We start from the raw sequence: 13,248 nt of genomic DNA, 5'->3' as shown, positions 1-13,248 counted from the left end.
CCTCTGTGTTTTTTAATTCATGTCAAGCCCAAAAATTTATGATGAGAAAAATTGAACATTTTTTTAATATACTATATAACAACACTGTTGGATTATTGGGGAGACTGTTGGATTTGGTTGATAATTGTTGTTGCTAGGATATATTGTTGTCATTGATGTCAACATATTCCTGTGAGTTATCTGGATGAGTTTGAGAAGAGTTTTTGATCTGGTTTTGTAGTTTGGTTTTCCTGATCACTATTTTGTAGAATCCGGTATTTCCCCTGGTATATTCCGGTGTGATCAGATCTTGTGCTGAGACTTTGGATTATTGTTTGGGATGATCTTGTGTATCTTTATTTCAGATGTTTCATGATTTGGTGCTCCAAAAGTTATCTTTCCTCATGACAATTGCTGATTGGTTGTGTTCTTGAGCTTTGAGACATTGACCGATGCCGATTTGAAAAGAGGTGTTGGTGCAACTATTCTGGATGATTCTAACGTGCTTTTTGGTGTTTCCTAGTCATACCCTATTTGTTTTAGCGATCCGCATTGATCGTTGTGCGAGTTTTTGGTGATTTCTATGAACTGGTGATGATTTGCGTGTTATGCAATATTTTTGGTGGTGTAGCATGTTGCAGTTGATCTTGGCATGATTTCCGGTGGAGTTGAGCATTTGGGAATTTGAACTAGGTCCATGCCATGTAATGTAAATCATAATATTGGTTCAGTGGTCGATCTTTGTATCGTGCAATGCAATTTTTGTAATTGTGAGTTGAGGGTTGAGGGTTTAGCCGACCTTGTTATCAAGGTTGATGATTTGCATATATAAGAGAGATGCTTATATATTTTAGGTGTAGGTACTATGTTTGCATTATCAGAGAGAGGTGAATGTGCGAACAAGGATATATCATTCGATGAAGTATTGTGGTAAGATTTGTGTTGCAGAGTAGACAACTGTGCTTAACCGAAACTGTCATTAGAAATTTGTAGATGCTATCATTGTAGTTCATTCCTTCCAGATTGTAGTCCGAATCATATTGTAAGTTAGTGAGACTTCCCTGAGGGTTGTAGCCTGCAGGGCATATATCTTTTGAGAAGTGAGCTCTAGGAAATATGCCTGAATGCATGTGCATTCCCCATTGTAATTTTTTCACATACTACTGCAGAGTATCATCTTACTGTGGGTAGGTTCCCACTGTGGTTTTTCCCTTAACTAGATTTTCCATGTCAAAAATATTGGTGTTGTGTGTTGTGCTGTTAATTTGTTTATCTATTTTTTGCTGTGGTCTATCAGTTTATGTTTTGGAGTTTAATTTACTATGATCTGGTGAAGACTGATTCACCCCCCTCTTCTCAGTCAACATAAAAAATGTGTTTTTGAGTACTCCTTGTTTTTCTAGACTTCACTCTGGTGGCTGACGATATTTTTTAGCCAAAATTGATGAAACAAAAAGAGATTTTTAAGGACATTCTCAGTTTTCCAATAATATAAGGTTTGCCTTATTTGTACTTTAATAAATAATTATTATTTATTTTCTAATCGAATTCTGACTAAAGTCCTGATTGGAAGGTTGATTGAAAAATACCCATAACTTTCAAATGGTATCACATTTTTTGAATCTGAAACATGTGTCACATTATATGCTTCGTCTAATATAGGATAAAAAATAATAATTTGAATTTTACAAATTTTAGACCAAGTTAAGGTGGTCAGATGTACGAGTTTTTGAATTTCTGAAGAAGTTGTAGTAAAAAAATCATAATTAATTATTTACTTCAAAAAAAATTACAAAAAAATGTCACATCTAGATATGAGTCTACTACTTATGTATAAAAATCTTATAAAAAATAATTATGATTTGATTGTGGTTAGAGTGGTCAGACATACACCTACTTCTTATATTTTTCCTGAAATTTTAGTACTACTGCATTGAAATTTCAAAATTTTGTCAAATAGATTTTTTTTTAAGAAAATAACTAGTAGCTTAGAAACTAAATTCAATTTGCTACAAATTCTCTTCTTACATATTTTAAAAATAATGTTCATAACTTATTCAAATTTTTACGTCAAGTTGCCTAACTCTTGTTTTCTGAAATTTCATTGCCACTTAAGGGCCTGTTTTGGCCCACCATGATCCTGCACATACCCATAGCTACTAGACCATCAAGAGGAATATCTTAAGAAGTGGGGATGCATTAGCCAAAATTACGTTCAAGAATTGTACTCTCTTCCTACTTGAGTAGGGTTCTTTTAGCCCAAAATAATTAGGGAGATTGCGGTGTCAAATTTTAATTTATTTACATTTCATGGTTGAGGGATATTTTAATTTATTACATTTTTCTCCCCAAACAAGTAGGTCAATAAATTTGTAATAAGAATAAAGTATTTCATTTAATACTCTAGTTAGCTAAATGTGAATTATTTATAAACTATATTATTATGGCTTGGGCTGTGTTATAGCAACATGACTAATTTGTCTCCATATATTGAATTAGTCAAAAAATGGTACTTGTGAAGCCTTCCTTGAAAGTGTCGTGTAATTGCATTCCTAATCCTATTAGACTATCAATCCTCCATTGTGTGTGAAAGAGTTTCCATGTCAACACTCATTATATTATTATTTTCCCACTCTTAGGTGAAAAGTCAATAATAATGCTACATGTACAAAACATACAAGGCAATACATTTCATTAGCATGATCAAGCATGTGGTGTTTATTAGCAACAATCAAGAAGGAGGACTAAGAGGGGGAGGGGGTGAATCAGGCTTCACCGGATCACAATAAATTAAATTCCAAAACATAAACTAATAGACCACAACAACAAATAGATAAGAAAATTAATAGCACAACACACAACACCAATATTTTGACCTAGAAAACCCGGTTAAGAGAAAAACCACGGTGAGAACCTACCCACAGTAAGATGATACTCTGTAGTATTATGTAAACATATTACAACGGGGAATGCACATGCATTCAGGCACACTGCCTAGAGCTCACTTCTCAAAAGGTATATGCCTGAAAGGCTACAACCCTTAGGGAAGTCTCATTGACTTACAATATGATTCACACTACAATCTAGAAGGAATAAACTACAATGATAACATCTACAAATGCCTGATGACAATTCTGGTTAAGCACAATTATCTACTCTACAACACCAATCTCACCACAACACTTCGTTGAATGATATATCCTTGTTCGCACATTCACTTCTCTCTGATAATGCATACACAATACCGACACCTAAATTACATAAGCATCTCTCCTATATATACAAATCATCAACCTTGATAACAAGGTCGGCTAAACCCTTAACCCTCAACTCACAACTACAAAAATTACACTGCGTGATACAAAGATTGACCACCAGACCAATATTATGATTTACATTATATAGCATGGACCTAATTCAAATTCATAAATGATTACATCCACTAGAAATACCACCAAGATCAACCGCAACACGCTAGACCACCAGAAATACCGCATAACATGCAAATCATCACCGGTTCATAGAAATCACCAAAAACTCGCACACCGATCAATGCAGATCACCAAAATAAATAGGACATGACTAGGAAATACCAACAAGCATGTTAGAATCATCCGGAATAGTTGCAACAATACCTCTTTTCAAATCTTCAATGGTCAACGTCTCAAAGCTCAAGAACACAACCAATCAACAACTGTCACGAGGAAAGATAACTTGTGGAGCACCAAATCATGAAACATATGAAACAAAGATATAAAAGATCATACCAAACAATAATCCAAAGTCTTAGTACAAGATCTAATCACACCGGAATATAGCGGAGGAAATACTGGATTCTACAAAACAATGATCAACAAAACCAAACTACAAAATTGGATAAAAAACTCTTCCCAAACTCACAGGAATATGTTGACATCAATGACAACAACATATCCTAGCAGCAATAATGATCAACCAAATCCAACAGTCTCCCCAATAATCTAACAATCTCCCCCTTTGGCATTGATGGCAACATATGAATGTGAAAAACAACCAATGCAAAGAAAGAAGATATCACCCGAAAACTCCCCCTAAGATCAAGATAGATAAAGTAGTTTTTTACAAGAACTCTCTCCCCCTTTGACAATAATGCCAAAGATCTCGAAAAAAGAAAACCAAACTCTCTCCCCCTAAAACACAAACTAGAGGAGCAACACCAACTCATCAATCTAGATAAAAGAATAAGGCTCTACATTCATTGGATCGATGCAACTCAATGCACCTAGTTCTCATCAAGAGGGGTGGATACACCTAAATTATCTCTCAAATAGACAAATGCATCTGCAGGCAAAGACTTAGTGAAAATATAAGCGATTTGTTCCTTTGTAGATACATATTTCAACTTCACCATCTGTTCACTGACTTGCTCTCTCAAGTAATTATATTTAATTGATATATGCTTAGTCTTTGAATATTGCACCAGATTTTTTAGACATGTTTATATCACTAGAATTATCATGACATATAATAGTAGGATCATCATAAATAACTCTGACATCTTTCAACATTTGCTTGATCCAAACTATCTAAGTGCAATTACTAGCAACAACAATATACTCAGCTTCAGCACTAGATAAATAAGTTGAATCTTATTTCTTGCTAGCCTGATGGATTTTCATTTTCTGATGATGGAGACATGGTATGTAAGTTGAAGAAAGCACTTTATGGATTGAAACAAGCTCCTAGAGCCTGATATGCTAGTTTAGACAAATACTTGCTAAAATTGGGATTTATCAAAGGTGCTGCTGATAGTAATATGTACTTCAAGATTGAAAGTGATAACATTTTGATTGTTGAAGTCTTTGTTGATGAAACTATCTTTGGTGATGATGATATCAGTATGAAGTTTTTCGGTGATAAGCAAAAACAATTTGAGATTTCTATGATTGGTGAGATGAAATTTTTCTTAGGTTTGTAGATTGCATAGATAGAAAAGGGTATCTTTATATCTCGAACTAAGTACGTGAAGGAATTACTGAAGAAGTTTGGATTAGATAATTCCAAACCGATTGGAACTCCTATGGTGACTGGTTGTAAGTTTTCTAAAAATGATGAATCTCCTAAAGCTAATCAAAGTTTGTACAGATCTATGGTTGGTGGACTGCTATATCTTACTCAGACTAGGAGTGACATTATGCATGCTGTGTGTATGGCTGCTAGATATCAAGTTGATCCAAATGAGAGTCATGTCACTGCTATTATAAGAATATTCAGATATCTAAAGGGAACTGAGGATTATGGTTTATGGTATCAAATAATGATGATTTCATGTTGTGTGATTACACTGATGCAGATTGGGCTGGTGATATTGATGACTAGAAGATTACTACAGGTGGAACATTCTTTTTAGGTAAGAAGTTGGTTTCATGGGCTAGCAAGAAACAAGATTCAATATCTTTATCTACTGCTAAATCTGAGTACATTGCTGCTGCTAGTAATTGCACTCAAATAGTTTGAATGAAACAAATGTTGAAAGATATCAGAGTTATTTATGACGAGCCTACTATTATATACTATGATAATTCCAATACTATAAACATGTCAAAGAATATAGTGCACCATTCAAAGACAACATATATCAATTAAATATAATTACTTGAGAGAGCAAGTCAATGAATAGATGGTGAAGTTGGAATATGTATCTACAAAGGAACAAATTGCTAATAATTTCACTAAGCATTTACTTGCAGATACATGGTTCATTATTTTCTACTTCGCAAGTTATCTTTCCTCGTGACAGTTACTGATTGGTTGTGTTCTTGAGCTTTGAGTTTTTGACTGATGCAGATTTGAAAAGAGGTGTTGGTGCAACTATTTCAGATGATTCTAACATGCTTGCTGGTGTTTTCTAGTCATGTTCTATTTGTTTTGGCATTCCACATTGATCATTGTGCGAGTTTTTGGTGATTTCTATGAATCGGTGATGATTTGTGTGTTATGTCGTATTTATGGTGGTGTAGTTTGTTGTGGTTGATCCTTGCGTGATTTTTGATGGAGTTGAGCATTTGGGAATTTTATTTAGGTCCATGCTATGTAATGTAAATCATAATATTGGTCCAGTGGTCGATCTTTGTATCATGCAATATAATTTTTGTAATTGTGAGTTGAGGGTTGAGGGTTTAGCCGACCTTGTTATCAAGGTTTATTATTTGTATATATAGGAGATATGCTTACATATTTTAGGTGTCGGTATTGTGTCTGAATTATAAGAGAGAGGTGAATGTGAGAACAAGGATATATCATTCAACAAAGTTTTGTGATGAGATTGGTGTTGCAGAGTAGATAACCGTGCTTAACCGAAACTATCATGAGGCATTTGTAGATGCTATCATTGTAGTTCATTCCTTCCAGATTATAGTTTGAATCATATTGTAAGTCATTGAGACTTCCCTAAGGGTTGTAGCCTTCCAGGCATATATCTTTTGAATAGTGAGCTCTAGGTAGTGTTCCTGAATGCATGTGCATTCCCCATTGTAATATTTTCACATACTACTGTAGAGTATAATCTTACTGTTAATAGGTTCCCACCGTGGTTTTTCCCTTAATCGAGTTTTCCACGTCAAAAATATTGGTGTTGTTTATTGTGCTGTTAATATGCTTATCTATTTGTTGCTTTTGTCTATTAGTTAATGTTTTGGAGTTTAATTTGCTGTGATCCGGTGAAGATTGATTCATCCCCCCGCTCTCAGTCTTCCTTCTTTATTGCTGCTAATAAACACCACATGCTTGATCATGCTAATGAAATGTATTGCCTTATAGATTTTTTACATTTAACATTATTATTGATAGAAAGATTACAATGCATGATATAAATATTGACCACTAGACTAATATTATGATTTACATTACATAGCATGGACCTAATTCAAATTTCCAAATGATTACATCCATTGGAATCTTGCCAAGATTAACCGCAACACAATACACCACTAGAAATACCGCATGACACACAAATCATCTCCGGTTCATAGAAATCACCAAAACCTCGCGCAACGATCAATGTAGATCACCAAAAAAAATAGGACATGACTAGGAAACACCAACAAGAACGTTAGAATCATCTGAAATAGTTGCAGCAACACCTCTTTTTAAATCTTCATCGGTCAACGTCTCAAAGCTCAAGAACACAACCAATCAACAACTGTCATGAGGAAAGATAACTTGCAGAGAACCAAATCATGAACCATATAAAATGAAGATACACAAGGTCATCCCAAACAATAATCCAAAGTCTCAACACAATATTTGATCACACTGGAATATACCAGAGGAAATACCGGATTCTGGAAAACAGTGATCAACAAAACCAAACTACAAAACTGGATAAAAAACTCTTCCCAAACTCACTAGAATAACTCATAGGAATATGTTGACATCAATGAAAACAACATATCATAGTAGCAACAATGATCAACCAAATTCAACAGTTTCCCCAATAATCCAACAATCTCCCCCTTTGGCATTCATGGCAACATATGAGTGTGAAAAACAGTCAATGCAAAGAAATAAGATACCACCAAAAAACTCCCCCTAAGATAAAGATAGATAAAGTAGTTTTTCACATGATCTCTCTCCCCCTTTGACAACAATTCCAAAGATTTCCATAATAGAAAACCAAACTATCCCCCTAAAACACAGACTACTCCAGCAGAGGAGCAACACCAACTCATCAATCCGGATAAAAGAATAAGGCTCTGAATTCACTAGATCGATGTAACTCAATGTATCTAGTTCTTATCAGGAGGGGTGGATACCCCTAAATTATCTCTCAAATAGACAACTATATCTGCAGGCAAACGCTTAGTGAAAATATCAACGATTTGAATTAGGTCCATGCTATGTAATGTAAATCATAATATTGGTCCAGTGGTCGATCTTTGTATCGTGCAATGTAATTTTTGTAATTGTGAGTTGAGGGTTTAGCTGACCTTGTTATCAAGGTTGATGATTTGTATATATAGGAGAGATGCTTATGTATTTTAGGTGTCGATATTGTGTCTGCATTATCAGAGAGAGGTGAATGTGCAAACACAGATATATCATTCAACGAAGTATTTTGGTGAGATTGGTGTTGCAGAGTAGACAAGTGTGCTTAATCGAAACTTCCATTAGGCATTTGTAGATGCTATGATTGTAGTTCATTCCTTCCGAATTGTAGTTCGAATCATATTGTAAGTCATTGGGACTTCCCTGAGGGTTGTAGCCTTCCGGGCATATATCTTTTGAGCAGTGAGCTCTAGGAAGTGTGCCTGAATGCATGTGCATTCCTCATTGTAATTTATTGTGGGTAGGTTCCCACTGTGGTTTTTCCCATAATCGGGTTTTCCACGTCAAAATCTTGGTGTTGTGTGTTGTGCTCTTAATTTGCTTATCTATTTGTTTTTGTGTTCTATCAGTTTATGTTTTGGAGTTTAATTTGCTGTGATTTGGTGAAGATTGATTCACTTGCCCCCCTCTTAGTCTTCCTTCTTGATTGCTGCTAACAAACACCACATGCTTGATCATACTAATGAAATGTATTGCCTTATATATTTTGTACATGTAACATTATTATTGATAGAAAGATTACAATGCATGATACAAATATTGACCACCAGACCAATATTATGATTTACATTACATAGCATGGACCTAATTCAAATTCGGAAATGATTACATCCACTAGAATCCCACCAAGATTAACCACAACATGATGCACCACCAGAAATATGCATAACACGCAAATCATGTCCGGTTCAAAAAAATCACCAAAAAATCATGCAATGATCAATGCAGATCGCTAAAACAAATAGGACATGACTAGGAAACACCAACAAGCATGTTAGAATCATTCGAAATAGTTGCACCAACACCTCTTTTCATATCTTCATGGGTCAACGTCTCAAAGCTCAAGAACACAACCAATCAACAACTATCACGAGGAAAGATAACTTGCGGAGTACCAAATGAACCATCTAAAATGAAGATACACAAGGTCATCCCAAACAATAATCCAAAGTCTCAACATAGGATCTGATCACACTGGAATATACCGAAGGAAATACCGGATTCTGCAAAATAGTGATCAACAAAACCGGATAAAAAAGTCTTCCCAAACTCACCAGAATAACTCAGAGGAATATGTTGAAATCAATGACAAGAACATATCCTAGCAGCAACAGTGATAAACCAAATCCAACAGTCTCCCCAATAATCCAACAATCTCCCCCTTTGGCATTGATGGCAACATATGAATGTGAAAAATAATCAATGCAAAGAAATACAATATCACCAAAAAACCCCCCGTAAGATCAAGATAGATAAAGTATTTTTTCACATGATCTCTCTCCCCCTTTGACAACAATGCCAAAGATTTCCAAAATAAAAAACCAAACTCTCTCCCCCTAAAACACAGACTATTCTAGCAGAGGAGCAACAACAACTCATCAATCCAGATAAAAGAATAAGGCTCTGAATTCACTGGATCAATGTAACTCAATGCATGTAGTTCTTATCATGAGGGGTGGATACCCATAACTTATCTCTCAAATAGACAAATGAATTTGTAGGAAAAGGCTTAGTGAAAATATCAACGATTTGAATTAGGTCCATGCTATGTAATGTAAATCATAATATTGGTCCAGTGGTCGATCTTTGTATCGTGCAATATAATTTTTATAATTGTGAGTTCAGGGTTGAGGGTTTAGTCGACCTTGTTATCAAGGTTCATGATTTGTATATATAGGAGAGATGCTTATGTATTTTAGGTGTCGGTATTGTGTTTGCATTATCAAAGAGAGGTGAATGTGGGAACAAGGATATATCATTCAACAAAGTTTTGTGGTGAGATTGGTGTTGTAGACCAGACAATTGTGCTTAATCGAAACTGTCATTAGGCATTTGTAGATGCTATCATTGTAGTTCATTCCTTTCAGATTGTAGTCTGAATCATATTGTAAGTCAGTGAGACTTCCCTGAGGGTTGTAGCCTTCTGGGCATATATATTTTGAGCAGTGAGCTCTAGGAAGTGTGCTTGGATGCATGTGCATTCCCCATTGTAATCTTTTCACATACTACTATAGAGTATCATCTTATTGTGGGTAGGTTCCCTCCATGGTTTTTCCCTTAAACGAGTTTTCCATGTCAAAACCTTGGTGTTGTGTGTTGTGCTATTAATTTGCTTATCTATTTGTTGTTGTGGTCTATCAGTTCATATTATGGAGTTTAATTTATTATGATCTAGTGAAGATTGATTAACCTACCCCCCCTCTCAGTATTCCTTCTTGATTGTTGCTAACAAACACCACATTCTTGATCATGCTAATGAAATGTATTGCCTTATAGATTTTGTACATGTAACCGTATTATTGATAGAAAGATTACAATGCACGATATAAATATTGACCACCAGACCAATATTATGATTTAAATTACATAAAATTGACCTAATTCAAATTCCCAAATGATTACATCCACCGGAATCCCACCAAGATTAACTGCAACACGATACACCACCATAAATACCGCATAACATGCAAATCATCTCCGGTTCATAGAAATCATTAAAAACTCATGCAACAATCAATGTGGATCACTAAAACAAATAGGACATGAATAGGAAACACCAACAAGCATGTTAGAATCATCCGAAATAGTTGCACCAACACATCTTTTAAAATCTTCATCGGTCAATGTCTGAAAGCTCAAGAACACAACCAATCAAAAACTGTCATGGGGGAAGATAACTTGCAGAGCACTAAATCATGAACCATCTAAAATGAAGATACACAAGGTCATCCCAAACAATAATCCAAAGTCTCAACACAAGCTCTGATCACATTGTAATATACCAGACGAAATACCGGATTCTGCAAAACAGTGATTGGCAAAACCAAACTATAAAACTAGATAAAAACTCTTCCCAAACTCACCAGAATAACTCACAAGAATATATTGACATCAATGACAACAACATATCCTAGTAGCAATAATGATCAACCAAATTCAACAGTCTCCCCAATAATCCAATAATCTCCCCCTTTGGCATTGATGGCAACATATGAATGTGAAAAATAGTCAATGCAAAGAAATAAGATACCACCAAAAAACTCCCCCTAAGATAAAGATAGATAAAGTAGTTTTTCACATGATCTCTCTCCCCCTTTGACAAAAATTCCAAAGATTTCCATAATAGAAAACTAAACTCTCTCCCCCTAAAACACAGACTACTCCAGCAGAGGAGAAGCACCAACTCATCAATCCAGATAAAATTATAAGGCTCTGAATTCACCAGATCGATGCAACTCAATGCATCTAGTTCTTATTAGGAGGGGTGGATACCCCTAACTTATCTCTTAAATAGACAAATGAATGTGCAGGCAAAGGCTTAATGAAAATATCAGCGATTTGAATTAGGTCCATGCTATGTAATGTAAATCATAATATTGGTCTAGTGGTTGATCTTTGTATCGTGCAATGTAATTTTTATAATTGTGAGTTGAGGGTTTAGCCAACCTTGTTATCAAGGTTGATGATTTATATATATAGGAGAGATGCTTATGTATTTTAGGTGTCGGTATTGTGTTTGCATTATTAGAGAGAGGTGAATGTGTGAAAAAGGATATAGCATTCAATGAAGTGTTATGGTGAGATTGGTGTTGCAGAGTAGACAACTGTGCTTAATCGGAACTGTCATCAAGCATTTGTAGATGCTATCATTGCAGTTCATTCCTTCTAGATTGATCAAGACCTCCTTGAGGGTTGTAGCCTTCTAGGCATATATCGTTTGAGCAGCGAGGTCTAGGCAGTGTGCCTGCATGCATGTGCATTCCCCATTGTAATATCTTCACATACTATTGCAAAGTATCATCTTATTGTGGGTAGGTTCCCACCGTGGTTTTTCCCATAACCGGGTTTTCCACATCAAAATATTGGTGTTGTGTGTTGTGTTGTTAATTTGCTTATCTATTTGTTGTTGTGGTCTATCAGTTTATGTTTTGGAGTTTAATTTGCTGTGATCCGGTGAAGATTGATTCACCCGCCCCCCTCTCATTCTTCTTTCTTGATTGCTGCTAACAAACACCACATATTTGATCATGCTAATGACATGTATTTCCTTATAGATTTTGTACATGTAACATTATTATTGATAGAAAGATCACAATGCACAATACAAATATCGACCACCAGACCAATATTATGATTTACATTACATAACATGGACCTAATTCAAATTCCCAAATGATTACATCCACCAGAATCCCACCAAGTTTAACTGCAACACGATACACCACCATAAATACCACATAGCACACAAATCATCTCCTAGACATAAAAATCATTAAAAACTCGTGCAATGATCAATGCGGATCACCAAAACAAATAGCACATGACTACGAAACACCAACAAGCATGTTATAATATGTTGGTATTATGGATGTGTTGCATTAGTTTTGTTATTGATATCAACACTTATCCTTCTGGAGATCTACATTGTTGATTTGGCAGTATGGTTATATTGGTTTACTGTTGAATCGACACATTGTGTTCACTGGCAAGGTCAATGACTTATGCACAGTCACCGGTATATGCTCACCGATAGGTTATATGGTTCACCGACACTGATGATGATTTGTTATCATCTGGAGATCACTTGATTATGTCAAAGACATGGTTTGGATACTTGGTTTTGGTGTTTTGGTTATTGGTCTAATCGGGTTGACATATTTATTGTTACTGGCAGATTAGTCTAGGTTATGGATCGGTATGCGTTATCTACTCCAAATCAAAATGACACATTATGGAGATGATTTATTGATTGGATATTGTTGTAAATGTTTTGAGCCGACATGTTGTATCACATCAAGACTTATTTGTAATTGATTTAATTGTAATATTCTTAGTGAGATGACCTACACATTTGGTCTTAGGTTTTGTATAAATGTAAGATCTCATTTAAGAGATGAAGTGTGGAAGTGTGGAATTATGGTATGATCATGATATGTGTGAATATTGAAGATCATATGAGCAGATCATAGAGCGAATCAAGCAGACATCATTTGAAGGTTCAAGGAAGGTTTGAAGGTGTTTACTAGAACTTAACTGGTACTGAATCCAAAATTGGAGATGTTATTTTGAGCAGTATATTATTCTAGGATTTAACCGTCCTACTGTAGTTATTGCGACTCCCATTTGAGCAGTGTGCTCTAGGCAGTTGGCCTTTTTGCATGTGCAGACCCCATTTGTATACAC

Source organism: Cryptomeria japonica, chromosome 5, assembly GCF_030272615.1.
Source record: "Cryptomeria japonica chromosome 5, Sugi_1.0, whole genome shotgun sequence".
Taxonomy (NCBI): Eukaryota; Viridiplantae; Streptophyta; class Pinopsida; order Cupressales; family Cupressaceae; genus Cryptomeria; species Cryptomeria japonica.
Note: the sequence above shows the minus strand (reverse complement) of the source record.